Source organism: Coenobita brevimanus, chromosome 61 (assembly GCF_032717465.1).
Source record: "Coenobita brevimanus isolate Jiangsu-jjx chromosome 61, ASM3271746v2, whole genome shotgun sequence".
NCBI classification, from domain to species: domain Eukaryota; kingdom Metazoa; phylum Arthropoda; class Malacostraca; order Decapoda; family Coenobitidae; genus Coenobita; species Coenobita brevimanus.
The window spans coordinates 7,188,210-7,202,976 of record NC_137014.1 but is presented as its reverse complement, the minus strand read 5'-3'; the positions used below and the strand labels follow the sequence as shown (position 1 = coordinate 7,202,976).

Sequence of the window (14,767 nt, the reverse complement as noted above, 5' to 3'; positions counted from 1 at the left end):
ATCTAATGAAAATTTTGTGCTTAATTTAACTATTAATAAAACAAGTCAGTAGGTGTCGATGGCCAGCTCTAAGCGGATCAAGCTTTGGCCCATCTGAAGTACAAATTACAGGTGGTGCTGCCAGCGACCAGAAGTGAGTTTCAACAGCAAAAGTAATTCCTTTAACAAGGTGCTCCAGTGCAACATTCCCTGCAAGAATCATGGCCCTGGCTTAATAATCTTTGGAGCCTTAGCATTTTGGACGAGCAAGGTTGTAATTTTAGTGCTTTTCATATTTTCTGCACTTGATGACCTTTGACCTCTAACCTGGCAGATATAAGTAACGCACGTGCAAAGCATACTTGTAGTACTCATTAATGTCTATAAGCAGGCAAAGTTTCATTTGATTCCATCACCCTACTTTGGAGCTAGGGAACTTGAAATTCGTAGAATGGCCCACCAGAGGTACAACTTCTAGGTCGTGCTGCCAACGAGTGGAAGTGAGTTTTGACAGAAGATGTAATTTTTGTACGGAGGTATTCCAGTGCAATATTTCACCCGAGTATCGTGGCCCTGGCTTAGTAATCTTAGGAACCTTAGTATTTCACATGAGTTTAGTCATGATTTTAGCTGTTGTCACTGTCTTCACATTTGATGACCTTTGACCCCTGACCTGGCCAATGTAGCACATAGGTGCACCATAGAAAGTTGTAGTAGTGTCATAAAAAGACTTTGTAATTACTTGTAGTGGAGTTATATATATATTAGACTTGTGGACGAGCGGTTGTTATACTTGAGTTGTTTGTACGTTGATAATCTTGGTTCCCATTTGTCATGCAATGACAAAGGAGAGAAAGAATAGTATGGGACTGTTTTTATTTGTCTTGATAATGTTAACAGTCTCTCACACACGAGTGAGTATAAGTAGAGTCCCGCTAGCTACCTCCTGTCTCTCTCTCTCTCTCTCTCTCTCTCTCTCTCTCTCTCTCTCTCCCAAGTTGCTAAGCCTTCCTCCCTACACCCTGCCGATTCTATGGCCTCTCTTCTTCTGAGCTCTCTTTCCTAAATTCTGGTGAAACACGAGTCGTGTCACGTGTGTTCCCTGTGGTTGGAAAGTTCTAGAAGCCTGTGTGTGAGTATGTGTGTATGTGTTTGTATGGTCAACAAGGCTTTGTTCTCCTGCTGTATCGCTGACAAACTAACTGCATCATCTCCTGACTGGCTACTTCGTAATCTGTCGTCAGCTTTTCCTCAGTGTAACTTGCAAGATCATTTCCCATTCCCATGCTCGCATAGAGCTGTCTATCTGTCTATTTATCTATCTATCTATTATGATTTGTAAATATAATATGGAGTCCTACCATATGCTCGGTACACGCCACTGGAGGTCCTCCGACAGCAATCATCATTGACATATGCTAATCTATTAGTATGTAATATTGATTATAATATTGTATACATATAACATTCATAGTAAATAGCAATTATCCAGTAATATTACATTTTAAACAAGTTGTATACATATTTGAATAAATGCAATGGTTGTTGTATAACATTTTGTAAAATGTGTATGTATAACGGACATACGCATATAATTGTGCAATGGTAATACTGCTAGGTTATACATTACATACTGAGTTATCCCTTTAGTAATGTCTAATATTTCACCTAACTTGTATGATGATACTGGTAATACAGAATTGTGGTATAGTTGTATGACTTATAACATTGTAGTAGCATTGTGGTAATACATAATTGTAACATTTTATGAATTGTTACAAAATATTGTGGTAATGCTTAATTGTGTTGGCTTTATAACTGTAGTTACATTTTGTTAATGCAACTGTTACATAAGTGTCTTGGCCTTATAATTGTAGTTAAAGTTACATAAAAGTTACATCTTGTTAATGCAACTGTTACATAATTGGCAAAGCGTAACATAATGCAATCGTTTGTCGTTACATAATTGTTACATATCGTTTGTAGTTACATAATTGTAGCAAGTGTAACATAATGCAATCGTTTGTTGTTACATAATTATAATATGGAGTTATATAATGCCAACGGCCATACCACGTTGAGTACACCGCTTCCCGTCCGATCAGCGAAGTTAAGCAACGTTGGGTCTGGTTAGTACTTCGATGGGTGACCGCCTGGGAACACCAGATGCTGTTGGCATCCCTACATGTCAAGTGGGGTTGGTGGAGGATTAGTGCCCCTCCCTGTAAAACAATTAACTCTAAGCCATTGGCCACCCCGTCTGGGATACATGGCGTCTGGCAATGAATGAAAAAATATGAGTTATATAATTGTTACATATCGTTTGTAGTTACATAATTGTAGCAAGTGTAACATAATGCAATCGTTTGTCGTTACATAACTGTAATAAAAGCAGTCCTGACATATGAATCCGGTCATGCTGTGGTCGATGATAGTGATGATGTGCCATGCCACTTGCTCGTGGAGACAACAATTTGCTTTTTTGTTTGTAGTTTATGTGGTATTTTGGCATATGTAGTAACACTTACACTTATTTTCATTTGTTTGTTATGTGATCTTACTCTATTTCTCTCTTTTTTTTCTTTCTTACTTTTTTTTTTTGTATATTGATTTTCTATAGTTTGTTTTCCTTCGCTTGTGTACGCTTTTTCTATGCTGTTCATGGTTGCATCATTACTGGCTAAATCCCTTGGGACCCTTTTTTAAGGTTTAGTTTATATTGCACAGATATTACTGAAAATGATATTATATAGTCCCATATTTTGTTATTTTATATATATATATATATATATATATATATATATATATATATATATATATATATATATATATATACACTATATATATATATACACTATAAACAGTATTAACTATATACACTGACTTGCTGTTCACTTGTACCTATCGTGGGTAATATGTGTGTCAGCATTGTGTGGAAATCATTGTCTTCACGATTGTGTTGAAGATGTTCACTCTTGCTAACGTCATTTGTGTTGGCCATTTTTTTTTTCTCTAGTTTACCTTGTAACTTAATTTATATGTTTCCACTAGGTAGCTTTAATTAATTAATGTAAATACAGTTCCTTTAATCGCTCACTGAGTAACTGTGATGGTATATTTTCTTTATTACCTTGTAGATGTAATAATGTATAGTTGTATGTTTGAAACACATATTTTATGTAGGTATAAATGGTAACACTCGTTGGTAGTAAAGAAATGTTATAATAAATGAATGAATATATACAGTGTAGAATATTTATTGTTGGTGATTATTTAGTGTTTGAGTTATGCAGATAACTGAAGTAAGTATGTGTATTTAAGCTGTAACTATACAGCACGTTTTATATGTTTGTGCAGAAGCTTATTGTCTATCACTGTGTATTGTGTAAATGAAGTAACTATGTAACTCACTAATTTTTACCGTGGTGGGAATGGTGTTAGTGATGGTGCAGGTGGTGAGTTGACTGACGTGGCGTCTTTTCAGCAAGCACGCATGATGACGTCGACTTCCCACACTGGTAGCTGTGGTGAGTGAATGAGTAGCGATGAGTAACTTGAGTGAAGACGAGTGAGTAAGATGAGTTGTGAATATGGACATGGTATTTGCTTCGTCGTCTTGACCTCTTCACTCCTGCGTCAGCGCTGGAGGTTGGGTGGATGTAGCAGAGAGAGGAGGGTGAGGTCTGGTGGTTATGAGTTATGAGTTGTGTCTCACTCTACGTTTGTTTGTTTTGTATTTTCTTACTTGATGTATTCTTGGTCCTTTTTTCTTGTGATTTACTCGTTGTAGGATGAAGACTGCCACTACTTGTAGGTGCGTGTAGAAGATTATACAGACGACTCGTAGAGTTGTTACTTGTAGTTGATTGTAGATGGTTGTAGTGTAGTTCGTTCACTGTAGAACTGAAGTTAATCTTGTAGAGTGTCACATGCTTTTGTAGAAATTCACTGTTGATTCAAAGACGAGGTGCGTTCTTTTCGCTGCCACCAAATGTCATAAAAAGACTTTGTAGTTACTTGTAGTGGAGTTATATATATATTAGACTTGTGGACAAGCAGTTGTTATACTTGAGTTGTTTGTACGTCGATAATCTTGGTTCCCATTTGTCATGCAATGACAAAGGAGAGATAAAGAATAGTATGGGACTATTTTTATTTGTCTTGATAATGTTAACAGTCTCTCACACACGAGTGAGTATAAGTAGAGTCCCGCTAGCTACCTCCTGTCTCTCTCTCTCTCTCTCTCTCTCCCAAGTTGCTAAGCCTTCCTCCCTACACCCTGCCGATGCTATGGCCTCTCTTCTTCTGAGCTCTCTTTCCTAAATTCTGGTGAAACACGAGTCGTGTCACGTGTGTTCCTTGTGGTTGGAAAGTTCTAGAAGCCTGTGTGTGAGTATGTGTGTATGTGTTTGTATGGTCAACAAGGCTTTGTTCTCCTGCTGTATCGCTGACAAACTAACTGCATCATCTCCTGACTGGCTACTTCGTAATCTGTCGTCAGCTTTTCCTCAGTGTAACTTGCAAGATCATTTCCCATTCCCATGCTCGCATAGAGCTGTCTATCTGTCTATTTATCTATCTATCTATTATGATTTGTAAATATAATATGGAGTCCTAACAGTAGTAGTCAGTGTCTGTAAGCACGAAAACATTAATTCAATTCCATAGAGCCACCGGGGAACTAGGGGTGCATTTTTGAAAACTGGAACTGGTTGCCTGGGATACTGAGGCCAATCTTTGCAGGGTTGCCACTCAAAAACTAGAGGAGAGAGGGGAAAAAACGAAGGTCATACTTCCGATAGGGAATGACCTCAAAATTATGCCTAAAGAAGTCAGAGCTTTCTACATGCATTAGTAGTACTTCTACAGCTCCAAACGTGGCAAATACGAAGATAATTGTTTTTTGGATGTTGCTAGGCAACGAGTAGTAGCTTGGCAACCGAAACCTTGCGGACACAACTAGGTTACAGGTTGGTCATTGTGTCCAAGTTTGGTTGGAAATGGTTAATTCTGAAGGGTAGAAGTGCCTGCCACAATTAAACGAGAAAGAAAGAAACAAAATGTGACTAACAATAAGGGGAGCATGAAGCTGGCCAAAAGAAAGAAAGAAAGAAAATATGACCAACAATAAAGGCTGCATGAGCTGGCCAAAGTCAGGATTCAGAGTGAAAACTAGCTAAGTTAATGTTTTGCCTTCATCTCATCAACTCACCTTGATAGACTTGTCGTTCGAATATATGTTGACTTAGTATACAAATACATTTCCTTGCACTGTAAATCAATATTTATCCAAAACATAAATGTGTCAAGGTGTGTTGGCAATCTAAAGGGTAAATATTCACTAACTTTAGCACTTTTACTCTAGGCTATGTTCTGAATACTTTTTTTTTTTTTTTTATTAATAGTTAAATTAAGCACAATTTTTAAAACTAGATTTCAGATAATTAGGTGTGTATGAACCTATATGGTATATAAAAAAATCTTATTAAACATGCCACTTTGATGCCAATTCATTAACCCGAGACGTCCCGTCGACATATGGGTACCTTGCTACATTTTGCATTTGCCAGTCCTGTCGACGTACTGGTACGTTTTGCAATTGCAAGGTCCCTTATTTGCACAATTTTCAATTTTCGAGAGTGATTTTTCGTACGTATACACAGGACACCTTCCTCTATTCCTCTACAAGATGCCAAGCAGGGACAATGCCTTACACCACATAACCTCCCCCCCCCCCGCATGCCATTGTCTTGGCAATTCACCTGTTACCAGTGACCTGGCCAATAAAGACATTCAGGGCCAGAGTGATTCCCCAGTCGATGACAATGTGGAGGACAAACTTTACATAGCATTAGAGGAAAACAGTCAGAAATGATGATCAGGTAATGTGGCAAAAGAAGGTCAGGAATGGTGATGAGTTAGTGAGTGAAACAATGCTTATAATGCCTATATTACTGTTTGAAAACCAATATACTCTCATAGTACATGTAAATTCGTACCAAATAAATAAATAAATACCATTTAGGGGTGGTGTGGAATAGTCATCCTCCCATAGAACTCGTTTTCTTTGCAGCCAGCCTGATAGAAAACCCTGTAAGGTAAGGAGGTACTCCTACCTGTATCGAGTATTTTAAACCTCAGGTGAGCGATTTCTCTATGAATTTTCGATGTTTCTCACTAAAAGCGGAGGTTTTAGCCCCCCAAAAAATTTTCCATAAATGGTCGGGACTGGGGGATGTCAGAGGTGCGAAAGTGGTCGGGACGTGGTGGGTTAAATGACCGCTGATTTGGTATTTTTCACACTGCCCACCCAATGAGGTGATAACACAATCACCTGCATCTGTGTGTGTGTGTGTACTTGGCTGTTACCAAAATATCTCAAAATCAAGTGGGCAAATTGTATCCAAACCTTGTGGGCAGTATCTCGGGATATATAGCTTGTTTGTTAATAATTTTGACAAAGCTGTGATGATATGCCTCTGATCGCCAGAGGATTTTGCAAGAAAAAATACCTTCTAATGTTATCTTTTAGTTTGCCATTATTTGCCATTTTCCGTTATTCCCTCAATGAAGAGAATGGCTATCTTCAAAGTCCTGTTATACTCAATAACCTTCACCAGCACAATGCTCCTGACTTAAGGCTTGTGAATGCTAGCATGTTATGTAATATAGTAGGAGTAAACAGCAAAATCCTAAGACTTTTTTTCTTTTTTCGATTGTGGCGAAGTTGCGATGATATGCCTCCAATTGCCAGAGGATTAATGCTTTTTTTTTTTTTTTTTTTTTCGTTTTTGTGACGGCGGGCAATATGCATTCATGGGCGAGTGCTTTGGCTTTTATTTTAAACAATGTCTCACCCTATGTCTCCCCCGTTCTTTCATAACACGAATTTATAACATTACACCCTACAAACACCTTGCTGACTTATCTTACATAACAAGAACCTGACGGCATCAACTTCACAACACCCATATAAGGCACACCTTTTACAATAATTGAATTAGTAAAGCCTTTGATACCATCCCTTGACACAAACAAATTACCAAGATAATGCAACACAAACATTGAAAATAACACCAAACATATGACTTGTTAGACAAGCAAATATTACATTCCAGGGCAACTCATTACGAACACGAGATTTCTCCAATGAGGTTCCAAAAGGATCTATTCTCTCACCCATACTCTTCAGCTTCTACATTCATGGCATTCCCCACACCCCTGGTTCCCACAAAAATTACCTTATATGCAGATGACATCACCATAACAACCACGCCCCACAGTCAAAACACAGAACAGATGCTGCAGCAGGACTACCTCAACACGCTACAGACTTGGGTTGAGGACAAATGGCTGATGAGCTCCCCAGCCAATTCTGTCACTACACTAATCACCAACAGCAAACGTGAACACAGGTACTCCTTTGACAATACACTGAAGAACTTACGTGTGCCTCACATCCCCTCCACCAAGATCCTTAGAGTGATATATGGCACCAGTGACACCGTCATGAATCATGAATCATGAAACAATGCACGCTCAAACTCAGCGCAGTTATGGCAACCACAGGACCAGATTATGACCAACCAAAAGAAACATTCTCCTCATTTTACTAATAATACATTACATCAGTGATCTCGTTTACCTCACTGGTATGGGATCTCATCCTATCTATTACTCACTACAGTACCTTGCAAAGCTTTCAGAACAATGCCCTAAGCATCACCAGTGGCTGCCCCAAAGGCACCTCCACAGCTCACTTACAGTCTGAAACTAAAGCCCTCCCTGTCATTATAGAAGCACACAATTCTATGCAGCAGCCACTGTCCGTACAGAACACTCCTGTCATGACATGACAGAGGCATAAAACACACAGGCAAATAAGAGAATCACCACCCAAACATTGTCAAGCACTCTGCAACAGTATGCCTCCTCCAGACATTCCAACACTACCAATGAAGAAAAACGTACATAATTACTTCACATAAAGGCAAATACAGCACCTTGTTAATGCAATATATTACTAGCCCCCTCCTGACATTCACTCACTGAAGGTATTTTTAGAGGGAAATGATCTAGTTCATGTAGCTAGGCTTAGATCAGGACATCACCCAGCCCTTCTCAGCTACTAGTTTAGATTTGGGTTGGGTGGAATCACAGATAGCACGTGCCCTGCTAGTAGAATAGGCCCACACATCAACACACATAATGGGTGCATTGCACAGAACATGCCACCTTTGGGACAACCCCTTAAGAGCATTTGCTTACCTGCCGTTGACATTTCCGCTCAGTCAGACGGGCAGAAGGTGAGAAACAACAACAAAAACAACTCTAACCAGGCCAGAACTCGCACTGCTCCTCCCTGAGGTCACTGAAGTACTCTAGCCAGACTCTGACTGACACTGTGGTCGACCACCTTGCCCACGTTAAACAGGAGCACAATGGTGTGGGACGAGAGCAAGGAAGGATCCTTCCCAGGATTGTGAGATGGGAGGAGGAGAGATTCTTTTCTAGGTCACTGAAAGCTAACGGTAATTAAACAGATGGAGAAGGGTGTTGGGAGAGGAAAGGGAAAGGCATGCAAGGAATTTATATGGGACCAGGTCCAAGCCACCACCCTTGCCTTTCTGGAAAAAAGGTAATGCATGGTGGAACTTAGAAAAGAACTGGGAGGATGATCCCTCTGGTGGAGGTGAAAAGATGCCCTCCTAGACGACAAGTTAGAGTTGATCACAATAGCAAGGGAGACATGGATGCCCAGCTGCAACTGGAAGTAAAAAGCGTGGGAGTCTGCCTTGTCATAAAGGGTGACATGGTCAAGTCATCCCTCGCCAACTGACACAAGGGAGGGGTGAAGCATTCACCCACAGAGCAGACGAACCTGCATGTCTGAGATGTGGAGGTGGAGAAGGGCAGGAAGGAGCGATAGCCTGACCAGACTGAGCACCGTGCTGACACAACTGTCCATTTTTTTCTGAGTTTACCAATGCCTATGGTGGTCCTTGAGTCCAGGGCGGGGGTTGTATTGGCAAATGTTACAGGTGTGGCACCCAGACAGCACAGGTGCATCATCAGACCACCATGGAATGGTAGGGTAGACCACACTGCATTTTAAGGGGAGCCTGAAGATCAACAGACCAGCCTCCACAAGGGCGGAGGGAAAAAGACAGCTACTTGGTCATCCACAGGCATTCCTGACTGAAATGATAATGCAAAAGGCTGACCAATGGCTTAGGTCCAGCCACCAATGGGGGTATGAGGCTTGGGAAACTTGAAGGGCGTGACTGGCAAGGCATGGCAATGAAGACAGGTCACTAACACGTCTAGGTCGAGTCGATAGAACCGCGTGTTGGAGAAGAGAATCACCTAGACAGAGGTCGAGGGTGAAGGGACGATCAGTGTGAGGCTGAAAGCAGATCTGCAAGTCAAAAGGGATTAAAACGATGAAACAGTCACTCTCAAGAAGGAAGGTGAAGACTTACCTACCTGACTGATTCATGGACTTGACCAGAAACATCCAGATCTAAGCAGGATGACGGGCATTGAGGTCCACCATGAGAAAGAATGGGGGCTGCATCTGGTCGTGTTGGTAAAGCAACTTCTCTTGGGTCACATCTTTGACAAGGGTTGTAACCAACTGCCACTGTAATCCAGCCTTCAAAAAAGAGAAGGTGTACTGTAAGGTAATCCATGACTCCCCAGGGAAGGGCGGCAAGACAAACCCAAGACCAATCGAGAACAACCTGGATGTAGAACAGAAAGGCAGAGGTCAGGTGAAAGCCAGGTCTCACAAAGACCAACAGCCCCAGGAAAAAGGTCTGTCGAGGCTAGTTTGAACTTGTTGGTCTTATACATAATGGAGTGGGCATTCCAAAGCATGAGCCAGTCGAGAGTTGAAGAAACCATTATTGCTGAGAGAGGAGATAGATCAAGCGTAGAAGGATACTAGCGCAAATACCAAGGAATGTGAACCCCTCTGATACAGAGACAATGCATCTACCAAGAGACAAAAAAAAAAAAAGTCAGACGCATGAGCTAAGGGAGGCCCAGCAGATATCAGTGATAGGGCAGGGCAAGGAGATGGTATAAGTGGGTGAGACAAGGAGCAGTGATCCTCGCCAAAGGCAGATAACAAGGAGGGGGGGGTGCATGAGGTGTCAGAACCAGCCAGAAAGATAGAAGAAAGGTCCCCTGCAGGCACGTGCTGTGGGTAAGAGGCCAAATCAGAGGCCAGACCTGTACAGCAACGGACCTGGGAATGATGTGTTTAGGCACACTGAGACTTGGGAGCAGACAAGGGGTGGATAGTCACTTAACAAGGGAAGGACAGGTGGTGGACACTTCATCACATAGTCAGTGGCATCTTCTGTATCTACTAGATTGTGAAGGGCAGAGGGAGCATTAGAAGTGACAGTACTAGGCCCTTCTGCACAGGGTAGCTAGGTCTAAGGGGAAAGCCAGACAGTGCCACTGTCATGGTATGATGGAGAGGGACCGTGTCGGACATGGGGCTGACGTTTACGTCCTGTATGGAGCAGGGTTGTCCTGCGCCACGATGTGTATGGCAGGAGCCTTGTGGTAGATGAGACAAGAACATGAGGTGATAGTGTTGGCATTGCTACTCAAGAAGGAGTAAAAGTCCTCAGCATATTCAGCGCCACTGGTAGAGTGGAATGGGTGGAATCACTTGCATCAGGAATAATCAAACCCTGTTCTTGCAGGAAAGGGCACCGTGCCCAAACTGGCAGGAAGTGATGCATTAAAGAACGGGGAAAACATAGACATCTACTGATTGCCTACATTGGCCCATGAGAACCCTCTCTGGCAGGGGGTCCTCAAATTTCATGAGGATGGCCTGAGACTGCAATCACAGTCCCACCAGTTCGGGCCAAAGGCGAGGTGGGAGACCTCCACAAACTGGCTGGAACTTGTCGCAAGGCAATGGACCTACCTGAGGATGCCCTTGTTTAAGAGGTCAAGGAACACGGCTAATCTTCCCAAGGAAGTTGCTGCCAGAAGGGAAGGTGGCCCTCCATCACCTAACCGCCCGGTCTCTTAATGTGGAGAGGGTTTCAGGTATGGCAGGCAGCTTTGCCAAGTTGGTTTCCACAGTGCAAATGAGAAAGGCAGTGTCCCTGTCAAATCCTGAAGCTACCCATCAATGCAGTACTTACACTGACTGCTAATGAGAATTTACAGGTGTTGGAGAAGCCTGGGTTGTCTATAAATCAAACAATGAGGGAGATCGGATGCTTAGTTGGACAGGCATCAGATTGTGGATATGAGGTCCTAACGTATTTTTCTGCGTAGGTGGATGTACTGGAGAGACTCTCACTGTCATCCCAGATGTGGCAAGCAGCTTCGCTTGTCTGTGATCGAGTCTGAATCCTTGGCTGTTGAGTGATCCATTGTTGTGTCATGTGCACCAGGCAGGATGACGGACGATGCTACCATGTTCGTTCGTTCTAAGATATCCTGCACCTGTAGTGCAGGCCGGGCCATACATTAGCCCGGTAGATGCTACCATGGCACCAGTGGACCCCCTCCCCCGCCATTGACAAAATGGCAGAGAAATATGCGACCGGCAGCATTGACAACACATTCGAGTTGGGGTGTTAAAGCAGGTAGAATCGGGGGCTTGACAGAGGACGTCCTACCCGAGTAAGAATCTGTCAGGATGTTCCAGTATGTTTGGTGAAGCTTGCCAAGGTTTGCTTGGTAACTAAATACGAGTTATAAATGTTGCTTCTTTGAAATTACCTATGGCTGACGTAGTAGATAGTTTATGCAGTAGTCTCGAAAGAATTACCCATTTTGTCCTGGAAGCAAAAAATACTCCTTTACTGCATTTTAATTAATTTGACAAATTTAGGGCACGAAATTCAGCCAGCACTAATTGCACCCTCACAGTCCGTATACGTGCCCACAGGCCCAACTGTCGGTCATAGTTGTGTGTTCCACTTAGTCTCTCTCATTTTGTGGTCTTTGGACCCGCAGAAGCTGATAACTGGTGCCATGCTGGTCTGATAACAGGTGCCATGCTGGTCATTGAAAAAAAAAAAAAAAAAAAAAACGGATATGATTGTCAGAGCGATGAGATGAATATAAGAATGAGATCAATACCAAATTATCATGCTAGTTAGGTGGTCGTGGTGGAAAGAGGTGGTAGTATTTCAGACAGAAAAAAGTCTCTTCAGTTTTTTAGAGGAGGAAAATACGCACATCAATAACCAACATACAGAGACACATTTCTGTAAAGTAGAAAACAGTTGCTTAAACTTTTACCTCCTTTGAGATTGAAAGCCTGGGAGTTGTCTCTACAATACTTCAATATTAAAATGCAGTATCGAAATTTTATACTGACCTTACTAGTTATTGTGTCCGAGTGCCGTGACCTCATTCCTGACTCCTCCGCCGACTCATATGACGAGGTCAGAGGCCAAACGGGGTCAGGTGTTTATGCTGATACGAAACAAGAACCTGGGTCATCACGGTTCAAGCCTGAAACAAGCGGGAATGAGACGAAACTGAGGGAGTTTCTTCAAATTAGGCGGAAATTAGAAGAAATGGAAACTGAAAGGTAAGGAGAGAGAGAGAGAGAGAGAGAGAGAGAGAGAGGTCATTGTCACCGGGGAAAATTGATTTGGTGACTCATTTCACTTTACTCTTGCTTCCACTAAATGATTTTATTCAACTTAGGAAAGGCTTCTCCTATTTTTCAGAGGTTTATTAAGGCTGTATCTAATTCTTCTACTTCAAAGTTTAGCTTAAAGTGAGCAAAATCGCCTGGGAATGGCAAGAATTAAACAGAAAGTGCGACTCTGACTTAATTCGTGTGTGTGTGTGTGTGTGTGTGTGTGTGTGTGTGTGTGTGTGTGTGTGTGTGTGTGTGTGTGTGTGTGTGTGTGTGCCGTAACTCCTTCCAGGCTATTTGATGGATTTGGATGAAACTTCCCAGGTGAGTTCGTCTAGTTGCTCAGAAGGTCTTCCATTACACAGCATTCCAGGCATGAAATTCAGGGGGGTCAGCCCCGCTCACCAAATTACAAATTCATAAAAATAGTGAAAGGAGGGCAGATATGGTTTTTATAATTTCGTACATGTTGCACAATGGACTCTCACTTGTCATGCGATATTTGGGGATCGTTGGCCCCCAATGATTCTTGGAGGGGGTCAGCCCCCACCCAAAAAATATAGACATCTATCTATCTATCCATCTATATACCTAGGCTGCTTCCCCCAAGGAAAGGGAGGTAGCCGAGACAGGACGACTCACTCTCCATTTACTCATCCATTCAAACACATTCATTCGCATCTTAGCCCCAAAGGGGAGAACGGACAGATCCTCACCGCACCACACCGCACAAGGGTCAACTGGGCAATGCAATCAGTGACATCCGCAGCAGGGCCCGACAGCAGAACTGGTTTACCCCTGCCACATCATAACAGACCCATCCCCTTACCCGCACCTGACCTGACTAGCTGATCAGACCAAATGCGGGAGAATATCCCCTCAGGGCTGTGTCATCACTTATTCATTCACAATTTCTCTCCATTTATTTCTGTCACGCACAGCCACTCTTCCTTGCTCAACAGACATCCCTCTCGCATCCAGCGCTCTCTTCACACTGTCCATCCATCCTATTCGTGGTCTTCCTCTCAGCCTTACACCTCTCACATCAGATCTAGTTATCTTTTTCACCAATCGCTCATTATCCATTCTCTCCATATGCCCAAACCATTGCAACACCCTCTGCTCAACTCTACCAGCCATCTCCCGAACAACTCCAGTTCTCCTTCGCACTTCATCATTTCGCACCCGATCCATACGCGTCACTCCACACATACTCCTCAGACATCTCATCTCCATTACATTCAAACTTTTCCTCTCTGCTACACCCATATTCCATGTTTCAGACCCATATAATGCAGTCGGTACCACAACACCCTCATACAGCCTTCTCTTTACATCCATTCTAAGCGAACGACATTTAAACACTTTTTTCATTCCTCCCAGCACCTTTCCTACTTCATTTATTCTAAACTTCACTTCTGCATCTATTCTTCCATCCACAGCAACATGTGACCCTAGATATTTAAAACAATCTACCTCCTCAAGCAACTCACCATTCAAAACTATATTCATCCCCCTACCATCTATCAACCTCTTACACTTCATCAGTTTACTCTTATTCTCATTTACTTTCAATTTCCTCCTTTCACACACCCTTCCAAACTCCTCTACCAACTCTCTCAATCTCTCCTCTGAATCAGTCACCAGTGCAGTATCATCTGCAAACAGCAGCTGCTTCAGATTCCACTCTCCTCCATCAACATTTACCAGACTCAGACCACCTAAAACTCTTGCATTCACCTCCCTTACAACACCATCCATGTAAATATTAAACAACCAAGGCGACATCACACATCCCTGTCGCAGCCCCACTCTCACGGGAAACCAATCACTCACAGCATTTCCCACTCTTACACACGCTCTACTATTTACATAAAAACTTTTCACCCCTTTTAGTAACCTACCATCAAGTCCATACAATCTTAAAACAGTCCACAAAGCCTCCCTATCAATTCTATCATACGCTTTCTCTAAATCCATAAATGCCCAAAACACATCCTTGCCTTTCGCTAAATACTTTTCACACACTTGTCTCACAGCAAACACCTGATCAACGCATCCCCTCCCTCTCCTAAAGCCACACTGCTCATCACTAATTACTCCCTCTGTACCCTCTCTAACTCTCATAATTAACACTCTACCATACACCTTACC

The 14,767-nt window shown here is 42.4% G+C and overlaps 1 non-coding gene across 1 annotated transcript; it reads left to right on the top strand.

Annotated features, from left to right (window-relative positions):
- The first annotated feature begins 2,038 nt into the window (after positions 1 to 2,038).
- LOC145403894 (5S ribosomal RNA) lies at positions 2,039 to 2,157 on the top strand. The gene has a single exon (XR_013898086.1). It is a non-coding gene; the product is annotated as a 5S ribosomal RNA (ribosomal RNA).
- The last annotated feature ends 12,610 nt before the right edge of the window (positions 2,158 to 14,767 follow it).